Genomic DNA, 19,961 nt, shown 5'->3' on the forward strand with positions numbered 1-19,961 from the left:
GTTCTAGAGAGTAATTAATCTTCCTATGAGTAAGACAGTTAGAAATAAGAAAAAAATCTAATCTTGACCATGATTTATAACATTTTGAATAATATGTGAAAAAGTCTTTTTTATCATATTGTGTTATGAGAGAGATAGGGTCTGTAAGATTTAAATCTATTATAATTTCTTCCAAAGCAATGGATGCTTGAAAGTTGTACGAGGAAGATCTACTAGTACGATCAGTTTCAGGATTAATGATAGCATTCCAATCCCCCCCCAGAACTAAATAATGATCTTTGTAAGAAGATAAAATATTATATATTTGTATAAAGAAGATATGTTGTTGTTCACAAGGGCCATAAAGATTAAAAAGTATAACTGGCTTGTCAATGTTATGAAAACTGGAAATAATGTAACACCATCTTCCATTCACATCATGTTTCACATCTGAAATAGTTCCCTGAAATGTGTTTTTAATTATAATGGCTACCGCTTGATTTTGTGCTATTACCAGTTGCAACTATCATTTTAATCCATTTCTTGTTTTTTCCTTATCGAAATCTTCTTTAGTTAGGTGTGTCTCTTGTAAAAAGCAAATATTAACCTTTGATTTGAATAACAAATGAAATAGTAGGGATCTCTTTTTTATTTTGCAATCCTCTCACATTCCATGAGTCAATATTTAATGTCATAATATTAATTAAAGATAGATATATTACGTATAACTAAGATTTGACAAAATGTAATATTAATTTTAGACCTCAGTATCTTATACCTGTTATATTGAATCATAATGTCTCCCTAAAAAAGTTGTTTTAAAGATTCTATAAAATTTCTTCCCAAGTACCCCAGTGCCTAGCCACCCAACCCCTACTAGAGAAGAAAAATAAAATGAATTATATAAGTGAATTTGGTTAACATTTTCAATGTCAATTGCAATGTATGAACATAATAAACTTTGTATATTTGCTTAACTAAACAAAAAAAACTTATTATAATATCAAACATATTTACATATATAACTGAAATCAAGATGTCCAACATGCACAATCCCTACTCACTTATTCCTTGTATAAGCTCCAATTTTGAGTAGAATATATAGCAAATTAAAGAAATTCCTCAACATTGTATTTCAGATATTAATGAATCAGATTTATGTATATATTACTACATAAGAAAAGTATAAGGAAAAATAGGTTTGATGTTACCCCATATATATAATGCTTGTTGAACTAACTAATATTGATTGTGTCAAAGATAAATTACTGTTATAACCAAGCATAGGATAAACATATATATAGCATAAACAAAATGTATTGAAATCAAACAAATACTTAAACAGTAAAAACATTGTGATTCATTCTGATGATATTTGTGAACAGTAATAACAATAATGACTAACTCAGAGTGTAAACATATGAAACTTAGTTTTGAAAAAACATTCATGACTGTACCCCTTTAAGCACCTTTCAACTTTCATCCCTAGAGCAAATGAATGCAATATTATAAAATTATATAGTTGGGAGATATTTCTTAAATTAAATAAAACAGTAAACTGTTATTATATGCTCTCTGTCATTCTTTTGTATGTACTCTTAAAATAGTTTAAACAGAACAATTACCCTTTAGCGTATACATGTTTCTATCTGTGTCTGTTGTTTTTTGAGGTGTATGTCTTCGTTTAGACTTGCCATTCCATAACTATAATTCACTTAGTACAGTATAGTTTTTGTATAATTTCTTATATATATTTTATATAATAGCTATATATAAAGCTTTTCTCCCAGTGCAATCGCTAAAGGTGAGATCCAACCCAGTCAGACTTTCCTGATTAACAAATGTAAAATAGGTAAAGTAAGTATGTCTGAATACCATTTATGATTTCCTTGTTACTGGGTGTTTGGGTTGTATGTTTTATATGCATTCAGAAACCTGCACACTTAATACATATTTCTTTCAAGGAGTTTCCCTTCAACAAATATTGTCTCTCTCCTTTTGGGAAGCAGTGTCAAAGTAATGAGAAGCACACACATTTATATGAAGCACGTAGCATAAAGATAAATATTTTTATAACTGTTGTGATATTTGCAATTCTGTTTGCATGTTTCTGTTTTGACAGGGCATATTCCCTCAAGGTAACTTTTCTGAGTCATAGCATTTATAAATATTAACATCACAAATTGTGTTTGCTATATAATTGCCTCAAGGAAATATTGGAAAGCCTTATGACTGTAATAATTAGAGCTCATCCCTTCTCCATGAACCACCTTTGTATTGAGAGCAAGTACAATCTGGTATAGACAACACAGATGACATTTTAATTAGTCAATATGAGAAATGTATCAGACATTTTCCTGAAGTTCAAGCTGTAACTTTTCAAAGGTGATCTGAAATCTCTCAGCCGTATTATTACTATGTTTCAATGAATATGGTTATGCAATGAATAACCTGGGGTGACAAATATCTTGTGAGACTGGTGTATTTATGGCCATACCCATCATTCAGTATCCAAGCAAACGATGTCCCTCTGCAGAATCATCTGTTTCAGATTTCTCTGCATGGAACGGCATCCTCACAAGTGCACCAGTCACTTAATCTCTGGGCTTCAGGACATCCAGCACACCTTTTCTTGAGGAAAATGACAAGACTGAATCCTGTATCATTCTCCGATAACCCCAACAATGATGTCTAAAGAGATTCCCCCCCTCAGGTCCTGTATAAAGACCCCTCGTTTCTCTTATACACCCGAGAATCACACCTTTCACCTTTCAAGACTCTGTCTATTCAGCTTGACAAAGCCACTAGGATATGACTACCTTGCACACCCCCAACTCACTCTCTTCAAATTTGTCATGAAGCGTTCCATTAGTTTATTTAATTAGTGGCTCATCGCATTAACATGAACAGTCTACACCAAACCCACTTGTTTTGATGAGACCCAATCAGCTGGCCCCAAAGCCGCGATCAATACCCGACCAGCTGTCTACAGATACAGGACCTTCCCCTCCGAACTTCCACCTGTACATAAATGCGTTTTATTTCTGGAACACTGAGCACCCACTGTGCTTTCCGTGATATGGCCCCAGAATATGTTATAAATTTCAGATCATACAAAATGTGTTAATTATATATGAGCGAATCGCTCTCTGAAGCGATTCAACCAAAGGGACAACAGAAACAAGTGAAAGATTCAGTGTACGTGAATTAGTGCACTTTTCATTTCAAGAGCTATCTCTACCTTAACACTGCGAGTCTCCGCTACAATGGTGACGTCACCGCCGAGCTCCGTATCTTCATGAAGGTGCGTGGCTTAGAACTAGCATCTGTTGATGAGGTAAATAGAAGATTTTCTCTCAGATTAGTCTCGAGAGTCTTAATAACTCCCTCCAAAATGTTTATGACTAAACTAAGGCACTGTAGATGCTTAAACTAAGAAAAAAGAAAAAACACTTGTACGCTATTTGGGGAGACACAAATACAAATATTTACAATGCTAAATCAACTTTAAATGCCTGCACCTTGCTTGTGAGAGAGAAAAAAAAAAAAAAAAAAAGCATATAAGCACATAACAAATTAGCGTTTTTCCCTTTTCTTCAAGTAAAAAAAAGAAATATATTTGTGTTTATATATTTAGGCACTGTACATATTCTTGACAGAAGCAAATATTAAAGGATTTATATCTCTTATTTTCTGTAATAGCCTAACATTTATGAGAAAATTGTCATAGTAGCATTTAACATGTTGTAATTAAAACTATACATAAAAACTGAATCTCAAACAGTGAGGGAACCACAAGACTTATTTAAGGGCTGAAAGCTGAGTTTAAATTTCTGGCTTCACCATAAAGAAAGCAAAAACACTTCCTGTTTTCTAAAGAGAAAAAGGAATGAATAAACATATTTGTGTATATATAAACATTCTGTATACCCTTGATAAGAATATATTTCACAATAAAATAAACTTATTAACTGTATGTAAATATCCTGTATAAGAAAGAAATATATATATATATTTTCAACACATCTGTACCCAAATAGATATATAAAATGTTAGGAAATTGAATCCGGAAGCTTTTTGAATGCTTTAAAAACAACATCTTTTGCTCCCTTAGGATCAGAACAGATAAACTTTTTTTCATTAAATGTAAAAGACAAAGTGTTTGGATAAGACATGCGAAATCTTATCCCTCTTTTGATTAATTCTGCACAATAGGGAGAAAGCTTTTGCCTGTTTAGTTTTATTTGAGGAGGAAAATCCTGTGAGAATGATAACTTATGCGATTTCCATACAAACTGTTTTTACTTTTAGCTGCTTGCAAGATTTGAAAAGCGTCTTGAAAATTTAACAATTTTGTATATATTATCCTTGGTGAAGAAGCATCTTGACTTGCACGTAGAGCTCTGTGTGCTCTCTCAACAGTTATGCTTTTGAGGATGCTTCACAGTTTAGTAATGCTTCAAAAATACACTTGGACACAGACAACAGATTATTATTATCAAAAGATTCTGGCAGACCACGAATAATAATGTTGTTTCTGCGGCTCCTGGCTTCTAAGTCTATCAATTTAGATTGTATTTCAGAAATAGTTTTATCTTTGGATTTTAAATCGCTTTCCAATGACTCAATTTTTATCTCCAAAGCTGAGTTACTGTTTTCAATAGTACTCATTCTGTCATTTATTTGCTTTAATGTATCACCAAAGTCAGTAAATTTTTCTGAAAAGTTCTGAATGGCACTATGTATAGGCTTTAATGCTAGCTTTAGCTCATCTAAATAAAAGTTTGAGTCATTTAATTCTTTGTTACTTACTTTGGCTGGTTCAGAAGAATTTTTGGATGTTCTCAATCTTTTGGAAGTGTTATCTTTTTCAGGTGAGTGAACTGAAGAGAATTTGGCCTTCGTGGCCTGAGCATCCATAGACTCCGATTTAGTAGCCATGCCCAGAGATTAGATGTTGTAACCAGGGTGACAAGTTCCAGGAAAATTCTGAAGCAGCAGGTGCCCAAGTCAGATAGCTCCACAAACTGTTCTGAGGTAAAATGTGTCTCAAAATAAAAATTCCAAAGACAAAAACATTCCAAATATATGTAGAAAGCTTTGTATAATCCTTTTATGGAAAAAACTGAGGAAAAATATTAATCCCAAGTTGTAAAAAAATAAAGGTGATTCTAGTCTGTGAGGAGCTCAAAGAATAGGGACTAGTCTAGTCGGCAGCCATCTTGGAATTCCATCCCACATGACATTTATGTACCACACACATGAGGTGCATGGCTGACAGTGATGTCCTACAGCAGCAAGGGAAATGTATGGTATCTGTGGCCTGATGTGGTGTCTGTGTATGTATGTGGATGCTGTACAGGTGACTACTGTCATGCTGTGACACAGTCATGATGTTCAACACATCTTATGTGGTCGAATTAAGTGACACCTCCACAAGCTATGCACAGGCTTTTAGGGTGTCCAGTTTTCCACATCTACTATATAACCATTCAACAAAGGCTATAGTTGGACCATGTGTATACAATGCACAACAGGGTGTACACACATACACATCAAATCTACTGTGTATTGCTACATGTCTCTGGCCATCCTCCATGGCCATGTGTGAACATGTGTTGGCCAAATGTTTGTGATGGCCGTCTATCTCACATGTCTGTGTTGTCCCATATGACATACATCCATAGATGTCAGATACTCCACTGTCCACAGGGTTATACAGACAAAGGGTTGTATGTTTGGCATGTGGGGTATGTTTTATGGGATAGTGAGACAATGTTGCAGCCGGACCACTACATGTCATGGACACGTCAGATAGCAGATCACAATGTGTGCACTCATTGCAGGGGCATATTCCACAATGGTGAATCCTGTGGGCTGCCCATACTCCAGCTCACTGTGTAGTACTGTTTGTGTACCCCACATGTGTTGTTCTGATGTACAGTGCATATTCCTACATTGAACAACACCTTCACCATTGTATGCACAGCTGTCCACACATCTAGCAATGACAATTTCTGTGGTTTCATGTCGGTGTTTCATTTAGTTTGTATGTATTGCACATGGGTAGCCAGTGTGATTGATTAAAGATGCGACCTGTATATCGTGACTGGACCATACATTATGCGTACATGTGTTAACTGGCCACATGGTTAATAGATCTGTGCATTAACATGTCTGATACTGATAACTGTCTCACCTGCAATGGCCTGCTGTCTCTGCGGCATGCCAGAGGTACCTATATAGGGGTGACACAGCAGTATGATCATTATCCATGACTGTATGACAGCTACAGGGTGCAATGTGCATGTTAACACATTCACCAGTACAATAGGATATACTATGGAGTATGCACATGTGTGCATACACAGGATAGCATACTATAGTATGCGGCATGTGTGTAAACATACCCTGCATATGATGTTACATTACATATTGTACAGTGACACATGCAACTAAATGGGATATAATAGTTATATGTGCAGTAGTGACTTACCAGGCAACTCCAGGCTCTGTGGTTGGGAGACACCCACCTCCATGATGGCAGATAGAGTTAGTGGATGCTGTTCTGATGGTGTCCCCAGGCTGGCCAGTAGCTCCTCGGTACGTGTGTGTGGGGGCTGGGTTGGTGGCCCACCACCTGTTGTACCTTGTTCCCTGGTGATTGCATTTGCACGCTGTTTTGCATGTCTGATCAGGTCTGTGCAGTGTCTGCGCACCTGCTGGTAGGTGTGGTTGAAGCCACCCACAACATTAACTCTCCTGCAATGTTCCTGCCACAGGTCATCACGCTGCTGGGCATGCTGTGGCACATGGCTGAACAATGCCTCATAGTTATCCTGGAGGTAAAATATGAGGGCCTCATCCTCCAAGCGGCTATATGGTGGCAGTCTTGATCGAGGCATATCTGGAAGACATAATGATGGAGACAGGTCACAGTATCTCAGAGATGCACAGAGATACAGCTGCACATACATGTGCATTACATTTACTACATATGAACAGTTGTCTTTGCAAATCTTCATGACACTGACACCACTGACATGTTTGCATCACACACATGAAAACACACAAAATGGCTTTGTAGATAAAGGAGCTGAATCCAAACTAGCTTTTTACTGTTTAATGTGAGCACGTTCATCAGAGGCAATGCTCTGACTTCTTCAGACAACAAAATACAAATAAGACAAGCTTTAAATAGTGAACCAATTAACTAATTAGCTCATTTAAAAATCACATTTAAGGTTACAGAACTTTTACTTTTGTTAAAAAATTTTTTCAAAACATATATATTATAAAACCTGCAAGCTTATTACTTGTTAATGAATTGAATACATAAATGAATAAATAAATACATAAATATTATATAGCAAGTGCTTTCAACTTTAAAATACATTTCAAAGTTATGCTCGTTTAGCCCTGGTGGAATATATGCTAAAGTCCTAATTTGCCACATAAGCTCCTTTTCCTCTAGTTTTAATTCCACAGGCCACCTCTCCAACCTTGTTCTAATACTGCAAAATGGAATCTATGTGTTGGATTTTCAATAATATATTTGGCCAGTGCGTTGGTGGTACTTCTCTTGCTTATGCTATAATGATGCTCGTATATACGTTGTTTTAATTTTCTTTCTGTTTTTCCTATATAATATGCATTACATAGTTCGCATAAAGCTACATATACTATACCCTTGGAATTACAATTGAACCTATCTCTGATATAATAATTTCTATTCTTGATGTACACTTTATTTCCTATTTTTATAAATTTACATTGTGCACAACAACCGCGTCTTCCCATTCCAGTATTGTGTTTGTATCTATTTTTCTTTTCTAATAGACATTTAATGTTTGGACCCCTTCTATATGTTAACTTGGGATTTAATCCTAAAGCTTTATTTATGTTATTATCCCCGGTGATAATACTCCAATTTTGATCACTATATTTTTAATCGATACTGCATCGAGGGTATAAATGATCAAAAAGTTATTTCCGATATTAGATATTTCCTCACTATTACTTGTAATCTGTAACAAACTATTTTCTGGATAACTTCATATCCTTTTTGTAATATAGGCTTGAAGTGTCCTGATATACATTTAGAATTGACTTCCTGGAAAATGCAATTCAAAAAATCCCTTGGATATCCTCTCTTCAAAAACATAGAAATTAGCAATTCACATTCTGCCCTATAGTCATTGTAATCTGCTATCATTCTTGCAGCTCTAACTGCCTGCCCCTTAACCACTGCTTTCTTTTGATAATGTGGATGGCAACTTGAAAAATGCAAAAATGCATCTGAATATGTAGGCTTACGATATATGAAGCTCCTATATCTATTATGAATCGCATCTTTCACTAATTTAATGTCTAAAAAATTAATAGAATCTAGCCCTATTTTGAAAGTAAATTCCAGGAAGCTAGTCATATGAGTTATACTTTCTATAAACTTTTCAATGACAGATTTATCCCCTTCCCATAGAAAACACGTCATCTTGGTATCTAGTATACCAAATGACATGTCTTTTGAAATGGGGATTGTTAAATAATAGTGTTCTCTCCCAATATGCCATAACACAGTTCGCGAAGCTCCCTCCACAGGGAGAACCCATGGTGACTCCAGTTTTTTGTAAATATATGTCACCATTGAAACAAATAAAATTGTTTGACAAAACTATGTCAAGCAGAGTTTCTGTTATATAGATATCCTTGTTGTCCATACCTTTGATGGTTAAAAATTCTCTTACCCATTCAATTCCTAATTTTTGAGGAACGACTGTGTATAGATCCTTTATATCAAATGTTAGGAAAATGTGATCATTATTATACTCAAAGTTATTGATGCTATCAAGGAAACTCCAAGAGTCATGACAAATTTGAGATTCACTTTTAATTAATGGTTTTAATTTATGATCTATGAATTTGGCACTTGCATAAGTGACAGATCCTCATACGTCTACTATTGGTCTAAATGGGGAGTTACTGCTATTTTTGTGGATTTTTGGAGATCCAAAAAGTGCTGGAATTCTTGGGGCTAACATCAATAAATAATGATGTATCTCAATATCTATGCTGCCCTCTAAAAATAAATCTTGCAGTATGGTATTTATTCTCCGATATGCCATATGTACTTCATTGATACTTACTTTGTCGTACACATATGTCTCTAAATGCATAGCCATTTTGTTGATATAATCAGTCGTTTCCATAAACACCAAACCCCCGCCTTTATCCGGTTTCATCACTCTAATGTCATGAACATTTAATAAACAGATGACACCCATTTCATCATCAGCAATATTCTTATGTTCACCTTTATACTGATATAACAAATTGTTGTTTAATGCTGTAAAATCAACCTCACACATTTTTTCAAAACTTGCCAGAGATTCATTCAATGGTGGATTAAATAAACTAGATACCCTAAGGGTATTAGTGAGAGATGAATTTGTACCCATTAAAACTGTAAGATTTAATTTATGTACAAATAATTTTAAATCTATGATGGTTTTTACCAAGTCCGCTCTTCTATCCGGCACATAGGAAAGACCTCTTGCCAGTATTGTTACCATGTCTTCAGTTACTCTCATGGAAGTAAAATTGTAAATTTTAAAGTCTCCCTCTGAACTTATAATTATTTTTGGAGCGAGTTGGCAATGTTCATTCATCTCCTCTGCCTGGTTTGTCATTTTCTCCTGTGTGTTTGATTCGCATTGTTCAGCTGGTTCCATTGGTTCCGTTGATTCCCTCGAGCTACTTGAAAACCCTGCTGTTCAAAACCACTATTGTTGTTATTACTTCCTTCTGTTTGTTGGTTATAGCCATTAAATTGGCCAGAATTTTGTACGTTGTTAGAATTTTGTACGTTGTTATGCATTCTTTCGCTTCGTCTCAAAGTAGGTAAACCAGTTTGAACATTGACATATTCTTCAGTGTCAATTTCGTTATGTACAGGTGGGTGTTGGTTGGAATGATTGATTTGATTGGATGGGTGTGTTAGAACCTCAGGAGGTGGTGGGTAGGCATTACCTTTGGAATATTCACTTATGTCACGATGTATTTTTCTTTTTTTAGTTTCTAAAGCATTATTCATACTTGCTTCAATGCTCGAAAAAATCCAGCTATACTCATATCTAAGAAATTCAGAATCGGCTATGATAATCTGCTCTAATGATTCTATTTCAGATTTAAGGTTCTCTAATTGGAGTTCGTAGTTTTTGATTAATACGTTTAAAAATTCATAGCCTTGGTGGTCGAACATGGCCATCAACTCTTGATGAAATACTGAGTTTTTTACCAGACCAACTGGATAACGCCACTGGCGTAAGCCTTTAGGGACAACTTTCCTTGAGATACATTCTTTAAAATATGAAACTTCCAGCTGCAGTTTACAATACTTAAACAATTTCTGGTCAAATGTATTGAGGTTTACAGTGATAGAAATCACATTATTAGTCCCATGTGTTGTATTACATGGTGTGTTGTTATCAAAAAAGCTGGTGTTTGTAAATATTCAGTCATGTTAGGGATTAAACAGTCTCTTACCGGTTGTGTTGATCTGCCATTAGGCGAGCCGGTATTGGTTAACTGCAAAGGGCTTGCATTTTGTGTTAGATTTTATGAATATTAGTCTGAAATTAATTATGTTGTAAATATGCTGAAAGAAAAGGCTTGCTTAAATGCAGAAACATAGTTTAGTAATATGTGATCAGCAGTCATACTAAATGACCATGGCTTGGAAAAGGAATCTGCTGAATGGACATTTTTCCCTTACAGACTCAAACAGGATGTATGCAAGAGCAAAAATACAAAATCTGCTTTTAAAGAATGGACATTTTTCCCTTACAGACTCAAACAGGATGTATGCAAGAACAAAAATGCAAAATCTGCTTTTAAAGAACACTGACATGTTATTCTGTGTATAAAAAATGGACACAATATGTTTCCTAAAACAACAGGATATGTTTATGACACTGTGACAATGTGTTTTCTCAAAAATATGTTTTTCTGCATGGAAAAACAGGATATGGCACAAGAACAGATGTTTTTATACAAAGATCCAAATAAAATACAGGATGTTCACACTGTCAGAAAAGCTGATCTCTGACAATGTGTTTTCTCAAAAATATGTTTTTCTGCATAAAAAACAGAATATGCTTATCAGCATTGGCACAAGAACATATGTTCATATACACAGATCCAAATAGAATACAGAACAATGTGTTTCCTCAAAAATATGTTTTTCTACATGGACATCAGGACACTGTTACAGGATATTCACACTGTCAGAAAAGTTGGTCTCTTACAAGACATTGTTAAACAAGGAAGCTTAGTATTGTTTCTACAGGACTAAAAGTGTATATAAAGAGCTGTATAAATCCAGTCATGTTAGAGGTATGGTAGGGACACAAGTCCTAAGGTAAATGTTATATCTCTCACATCATCTGTACTATATGATAAGTAAAGATGGAACAGTACTTTTAAGCTGTAACGTGTTTCCGTTTGGTTTATTATAAAAAAGTTATTGGTTACTGCTCTTAAAGACAAGTGCTGCAAAGTATATTCTCTCATCAGTGTATATTCTGCAAGTTTCTGTATGCAACAGACTGTGAATGCAAATATAACTAGACTTTGAATTTTAGCAGAATCCAGCCAGCAAGACTGAGTGTCTTAAGAACACTTCAGATCCATCCCACAGCAAGAAGCAGCAAGCAGTAAGCAAGTAAATCTCAAAATATTTTTTCATTTTGTACCATAGTTCTTAATGTTCCATCAGAAACCTCTGAATATAAAGGAGACTGGGCTTCTGTAGTTGTTATGTTAGCACTTGCGATAGTTGGAATCAAATTTATCCTTTTATTGTTAACTTGCTGCGTTAAATTGTCCACTCGCTCTAGCAACTTCTGCATGAGAGCATTCAGATTCTCCACAGCATTCGCTTCAGAAGAACCATTTCAAGTGACGGGTATAACATTGTCTTGTTGAGAAAACATAGACTGTGAACTCTTTCTTATTCCACTTGTTATTTTTCAAACCAAGAATAAGACCAAAAATGAACTTTACTGTTGAAAACACACAAAATGGCTTTGTAGATAAAGGAGCAGAATCCAAACTAGCTTTTTACTGTTTAATATGAGCGCTTTCGTCAAAGGCAATGCTCTGACTTCTTCAGACAACAAAATACAAATAAGACAAGCTTTAAATAGTGAACCAATTAACTAATTAGCTCATTTAAAAATCACATTTAAGGTTACAGAACTTTTACTTTTGGTAAAAACTTTTTTAAAAATGTATATATTATAAAACTTGCAAGCTTATTACTTGTTAATGAATTGAATACATAAATGAATAAATAAATACATAAATATTATCTAGCAAGTGCTTTCAACTTTAAAATACATTATAAAGATATATGTTCGTTTAGCCCTGGTGGAATATATGCTAAAGTCCTAATTTGCCACATAAGCTCCTTAGGGTATCTAGTTTATTTAATCCGCCATTGAATGAATCTCTGGCAAGTTTTGAAAAAAATGTGTGAGGTTGATTTTAGAGCATTAAACAACAATTTGTTATATCAGTATAAAGGTGAACATAGAAATATTGCTGATGATGAAATGAGTGTTATCCGTTTATTAAATGTTCATGACATTAGAGTGGTGAAACTGGATAAAGGCGGGGGTTTGGTGTTTGTGGAAACGAGTGATTATATCAACAATAATAAACTTGCAAGTTTTATAATATATATCTTTTTAAAAATGTTTTTAACAAAAGTAAAAGTTCTGTAACCTTAAATGTGATTTTTAAATGAGCTAATTAGTTAATTGGTTCACTATTTAAAGCTTGTCTTATTTGTATTTTGTTGTCTGAAGAAGTCAGAGCATTGCCTCTGACGAAAGCGCTCACATTAAACAGTAAAAAGCTAGTTTGGATTCGGCTCCTTTATCTACAAAGCCATTTTGTGTGTTTTCAACAGTAAAGTTCATTTTTGGTCTTATTCTTGTGTCACACACATGTAACACCCAATGGGGACTGGATATTATCGCCATAAATGTGTGTCACCTCATTACATTGCTCATACTCCATGTGAATTTTGTGTTGATGTGGGCATGTCTGTTTGCCTGTACTGGTGTTCTTACCTATCAGCACATGCCTGGATGTGTCCACATTAATGCTGTTGACCTTGATGCTGTGTATATGTCACATATCAACACATACACTGCCTTAACGGACATGACCTGTGACAATGCAGACATGCGCACGGAAACCTTCACATGCATGTGTTTTGCCATATACATCTACATGGCACTGTACAGCAGTTCAACATCCTGCCACATAATGCCTGTGTTGCACATGTGATACACATGGGACAATGTCTAGCCGGATGGTATTTGCAGGGATGGTTATCATGTATAGAATGTATGGCCAAGGTCATGTAGTAGTGCGCCATGTGTGAGCATAGGATGTAAGGTTTTCTAGCTGTATCCGACAGCCATGTTCCCACCGCCAGGTGAGTTAGTGCCACATAACTGATCCAGACAGTTAATGATAAATTTACCGTGTGGTCATCACACCATGTCTGACAGAGATGACATGTGCAGCTTTGTTGGACAGGGTTGCATAGTATGGCAGGAGTATGTAACGTGTATGGCACAGGGATCTGTCCAGCATGTGGCGATCCTTGTATTAGAAAGGTGGCTGTCCATGACGTATGTTTTTCAGATCAGGATATGTAAGTGTAGCATGTCCAACATCACAGTGTTGGACATGTCTTTATGCAGGGTAGGCAGCATGCTGCATAGTGGAGATGAGGATTGTGAAGGCTGGTGTCACCCATCCAAGCATGGCCAATACCCCTTAAAGGTGATATGTGATCTGATATTCGTCACTTGAGTGATGAGTATGGCTGTACAATGATCTCCATGCTCATGGATGGCACCCTGTCATGACTAGGGTTGCCTCTTATGACTACCTAATAGGCCTGGTGATGTCACTAGCTCAGGGAGGTAAACTGCATAGCACCATCCCTTACACACAGTGTCCATTATGTTGACCGTTGCCTAGGTGGTAGTTCATGGGTACAGGGTTATTAACCTAGCGGTGACAATGCAATATGCAGCTGTCAGATTGTGCACATATGTCACGCACCTCACCCACAAAGCCCATTCTGTGTGTTATCCACAACACTGAGTCAGCTATTGCTCCTAGGTCATGGCCATTCACATACTTACATACGCAGATGCCTCCCATTTGTCTGTGTGGTATGGGCTACAATGAGGGGGGAGTACAAAACATTAACCCTGTTTTACTGTAGCTGCCACTGGTGTGATATTCACATGTCACTCAGACACCTTTTGTAGTGTTTGTTCTGTCAACAGGCCACTGGCAGAACAGTCCTGTGACATACAAAGGTACATCTAGTATACTGAGTGTAGGTGGAACACAGTATGGGTGATGATGTCCTATGACCTGTCACAGGTATGATATGCAGTGTAAAATCATCCGTACTGTCATCTACATCTGTACTGCTAACAACATATACATTGATTAAGGTTCATGGACTTTCAGACCATACTCAGCAGGGTACTAGTGCAGTGCCTCCCATTATGAGTGGTGTCTCCACTTTGTGGGTTGTGATAGCTGTTGGTGTGCACCATTCAGTGTTTTCACAGACTGACATGAAATTATGTTTTACATGATGTGTATGTGTAGACAAACTGTTTTGCCATATGTGTATGATACAACCAGGGATGTGGACAGATCACATGCAGTCTGAGTGCACCTTGTACCATCATAGTTATGGTTACAGGGGCTCTGTAGTGTTCATGGATATGTGATTGTGTACATGTTGGGGGGCAGTGAGTTTATGTTATCCGACACACTATCTGTATTGCTTATTCATGCTCAGCACTTGTTCAGAACATGTAAGCACTTCATGAGCTACTAATTACTATAGCACTCTATCCTACTCATTTCCTACAGGTAAACACTGTTTGTACTTACATTTCCAACTTGCTTAGAGTAAACAGCTGTTGTACACACTTACCTCACATATCTAGTGAGAAATGGTTGAATATTCAGGCATGTCCAAGTGTCAATTCCCAGTGTTATCGTCTGTCTATACGATGAATATGGGCATCATGAGACAATACAGCAATTGTCTCATGTACACAGTCAATGCTCACCTCCTAACATACGACACTACAACCTGTGGGAGATGCACATATGTAGCCATGCTGGAGGTAATGCTCTCTCCAACCCAGACTGAACCTGCCAATCATGTGGGGATGTTAAACGTTTGCCCCACGCCACACTCATCACATAGTCTCATTAGATCTCCACCACCACAGGCCACACATAGTAAGACTATAACATTTGCGGAGCCTCTCAATACTACTCTGTGTAGGCAACAGAGGACTCAGAAGCAGAAACGCAGGCAGCCACCATCACCAAACACAACACCAATGACTTATAGCCTGCAGATTCATGTGTGTCCATCAACTACAGCCAATAGGGTGATATAACATACCCAACACACTAGTCATAGGTGACTCTGTAGGCGGTCACACTGATGTCCCACACAGCAGGCTACACAAGGTGATAGTCACTTCCATATGGCTGTCGGGTAGCAGGATCCGCAACATAACCTATGCACTCAGGTCACTCCTCAACAGGTACAATATGAATGTCATTCTCCATGTTAGTGTAAATGTCCTGGGATGTAACTTCATGGACTACTTGTACAGAGACATGCAATAGCTCTCTGATCACCCAGGCAGGTATTGCCCTAGCCCTGAGAAGCATTCTGCCTTTGTCCAGACTGATGACGCAGTACAACGACTGAATTATTCACTTCAACAGTTGGCTTCTGGTGTCATTCCAAGGGTATCCAGTATCTGTCTGCTTTGAATGACATAGTCGACAGAACACGATGCTTTGGCACAGATGACCTGCACCTGTCAGCCCTGGGATTACAGATAACTTCTAAGGCTCTTGCTGCTCCTATAGTGCCTGTTTTAGACATGGTTCAAATAACATATTCACCACCAGAACAGGAACAGGCAAGCAAAACCTAAGGGTAATGTTACTCAATGCTTGACATCTTCATCTCAAATGCACTCACACGTGGCACTCCTTATAATGGACCACTTCGATATCTCTGCAGTGACTGGGACCTGCTTCTAGGCTCCTGAGAGCACCCCTGCACTAACAGGCTATTACGCAGACCACACCTTTCAGTCATGTAACCAGGACCGGAACACCCACAGCAGAGGTGTGTCCATATTTCACAAGGATGTACACACCTCCAGGCTGGTTGCTTAGCACAATGCATCAGTGGTAATCCAAGTGCAACTAACTGCGGCCATAACTGCTATACAAATTGTAGCTTGCTACGGATTCCACACCATACCCCATGGTTAATGGCCCTCTGTTCTTGGTGTACTGGAAAGTTGGGTTTAAACAGGAACTACTGATGTGAGACTGACACTACCCCATACTTAACTGGGATACCTACTCATGTACCGACACATTAGGCCAACACTTTCTGTGATTCATAACCTCCAATCAGCTGGATCAACCTATCCACACCACCACCAGGGCCAACAGTATCCTAGAACTGGACATTACCAACATGTGTGACTGGTATTCCACACCTGGGGTTATTCCCTCGTTGGTCAGATCCGAACGTATGCTAATCACCCTTGTTATCCACATCCCAGCACCACACCCTTCACAGAAAACACAGTACAATATTTCTACAAAGCCAACTTCAGGCTTCTTATGACAGCAGTAGTAAACGTCATGACACCCGTGCAGATGGACAATATAGTTACAAACGCTGAATCATGCACAACTGTACTTCATTAGTACTTACACGACTGAATGGATCATTCTATCCCAAACAGAGCCATGACAGCACCCGCCAGATAATGGACTCCACTCTGGGAGTCCACTGCCATGGACATAATGTACAACAGAAGGAGGAGACTGTTGCAAAGTAGAATACAATTCCATGGGTGGGGTAGCTCCCTGGTCAGCCTCAGTAGAAATCTGAGATCCCTTATCACATCCTCCAAAGCTAGCTACGTAAACATTACTGCGACTCATGCCAAGGACTACCACAAAGCATTATGGAGGTATGTCACTACTCTCGATGGCAATACCCACATCTGCTCTGACATACACCGGTTAGGCATGAACATTACAGAACCGACTGATATTGGCAACATCCTGGCAGATAGGTTCAATGCTTACTTTACACCCCTCTCACACCCTAAAGGGCCCACATCTATACAGGAACAATGCAGAGTCCCTGCAGTCACAACTACGCAGTTCAAAGCTGCACTCTCTAAAGCCTCGAACACAGACTCTATGTGACCGTCCACCATCCCAGGCTGTGATTTACACAAACCTCAGAATGACATGGCTCCCCACTTGGGCACCAAATTCACTAATAGCCTTGTATCAGGCATTGTGGCCCCTGAATGGTGCACAGCAACAGGTATCACACTCTACAAAGGTGGCACCACAATGGACCAGAGGAACTATTGCCCTATACGCCTGACTAGACTGTTCTGCAAGGCTATGGAGCACATCATCATGGAAGTCATTCACAGAGACATTGGTGGCCTCCAAACCTTTGATACCACCCAGTTTGGATTTTTTAGGGCCAGACCATGACTCCTACACCTGGTGGAGTCCTTTGAGACAGTTACCAAGGTAGTAGATGAGGGTAAGGAGGTCCACACAGCCTACCTTGTCCTCTCATTGGCTTTCAACACTGTTCCCCATTCTGGTATTGTCAACATACACATCCACCTGCACATCAACCCCTACGTCATGAGATGTTATGCAAAGTGGCTCATGGACAGGACCCACACAGTGAGGGTAGCATACTCTAGTTCCTACTGTAAATCAGTTACAATTGGCGTACCCCAGTCCTCGGTCATAGGGCCCCTCATGTTTGGTATATGCTTCTCGGAGGTACAGGCTAGCACAGAAGGACTTTCCATGAATAGGTTTGCAGACGACTGCAAACTAGGAGCCATGATTGATTCACCACCTGATACAGACACCCTCCATAAGGGTGCCACTGTGACGGATACCTGGTGTTGATAACATGGCCTCAAGCTGCATGCCACAAGGTGAATAGACATCCCCTTTGGATTACACCAATCACCCACTGACTATCACATAGGTGGTAGTCCCCTACATACATAAGACATTATAAGGGATCTTAGAACACAAGTATATAGCACCCACTCCTTTGATAACCATATTGCCAAGGTGGCGTGGATATCCTTCTACGTGGCCACCCTAATCTGTAATGGGTTTGCAGCCGGAACAAAGGCAGTCATTGTACCTCTCTACTCCTGACTTATGAAACACATTCAAGGGTACAACACACCATTTGGGGTGTATCTTACAAAACAACAGCAATGGCTTTGAAACACACCAAGAGGATTACTGACCTCTGAAGGATGACGTATGCAGCACAACTACAGAAACCCCAACTGTACTCATTTGCATACTGCATACTCAGAGGTAATCTCTGCTGAACATACAAGGCCCATGTCCACAACAATATTGATGGATATGCTCCACATAAGCAACATAAGCAAAAGCCACTGAGAGCAAAATGCTCTGGGATATGTACCCAAATGCAAAGATGACCAGGACGTGCTGGAGGGATACATTCCTGAACCGGACACTCACCATGCTTTGGAACATGATTCCGCTGTACATCAGGCAGGGACCCTCACTAGCACTCTTCAAGAGGTACCTCGATGGGTGGATGGGAGACAGACATGTACACCATGGATCACTGCAGTGGCTCTACTGTACACAGGTGCAGGAAACAAATGGCTCTGCTGTTCACAGGTGCAGGAAACAAATGGCTTTGCTATTCACAGGCACAGGACACTAACCTAGGGAGGTGCCACAAGTGAAAACACTGTAGTTGGGCTTACGAATGGACTTGGCCAGACAGCATAGTATCTAACTATGAACCTATGATGCTATTACATGTCCTTTGTGCATGGATAATTGAGTAGCTTTTCCATTTCGATTAGCTATCATGCTGTTACACTGTCTGGTGACTACAATCCATATGTATCCTGTTGTTGTGTATTGTACATACCAGTAGACATACCTGATGTTTGCATAATACAACAGTAATGCTATGTAAAATATATGACATATTTACCTACAATACTTTACATTTCACATTTTTGCAACAATATCCCATAATGCAAAGCATAATTGCACAGCAGGACCACTTTAGACATGTTATTCTCAGTTATACGCCCATACATATGCCTACTGTTACAGTAGTTCAACATATACTATCCCGTTATGGCACATACTTGTTTGACAAACCCTGCTACTGACAGTGGCTGGAGTGGAATTATTGTGTTTAAAGCCCTTATGTAGCATCCCTTGTGGTGTATGAGGTGTTTACCCTGTGGCCCACAGCAGTACACACAATTTCTACAAGCGTTACTATGCTCAACAAGACATCACTACATAATACCTTTTCCCACTATATGCATTGCATACACTTTCATTAATACAGAACAGGCACTACATACACTAACATACTGAGTGTTCTACATACCTTCTTAGTGGTCCGAGTTTACAAAAATATCTGTCTTACTCCTTTCCTGTTTCAACGATTTTATGGTATGTGCATACGGTTTGAATGTATGGCAAGCCATCCTTTTATACATAGATACCAGTAACATGTGTTATCCTGCCACCAATTGGTGTTCCGGAGTAGATGATTACATGCACATCAGATGTGCAGCTACTCCATTAGCCAATTACACTGCAACAGTGGGGTATAACTGAATACTCCATTTGGGCGTTGTCCTTTTGCCCTACCTTCGAGGAAGACAGCCTGAATGTGTTTTTTTGTGATGAATTGCAACTGCTATATGGAGAGACACAGATATTTTAACTTCATGTCCCCCGTGGATTGTGTG

This window comes from Protopterus annectens, chromosome 6.part0, assembly GCF_019279795.1.
Source record: "Protopterus annectens isolate FY-2018-M chromosome 6.part0, PAN1.0, whole genome shotgun sequence".
NCBI classification, from domain to species: domain Eukaryota; kingdom Metazoa; phylum Chordata; order Ceratodontiformes; family Protopteridae; genus Protopterus; species Protopterus annectens.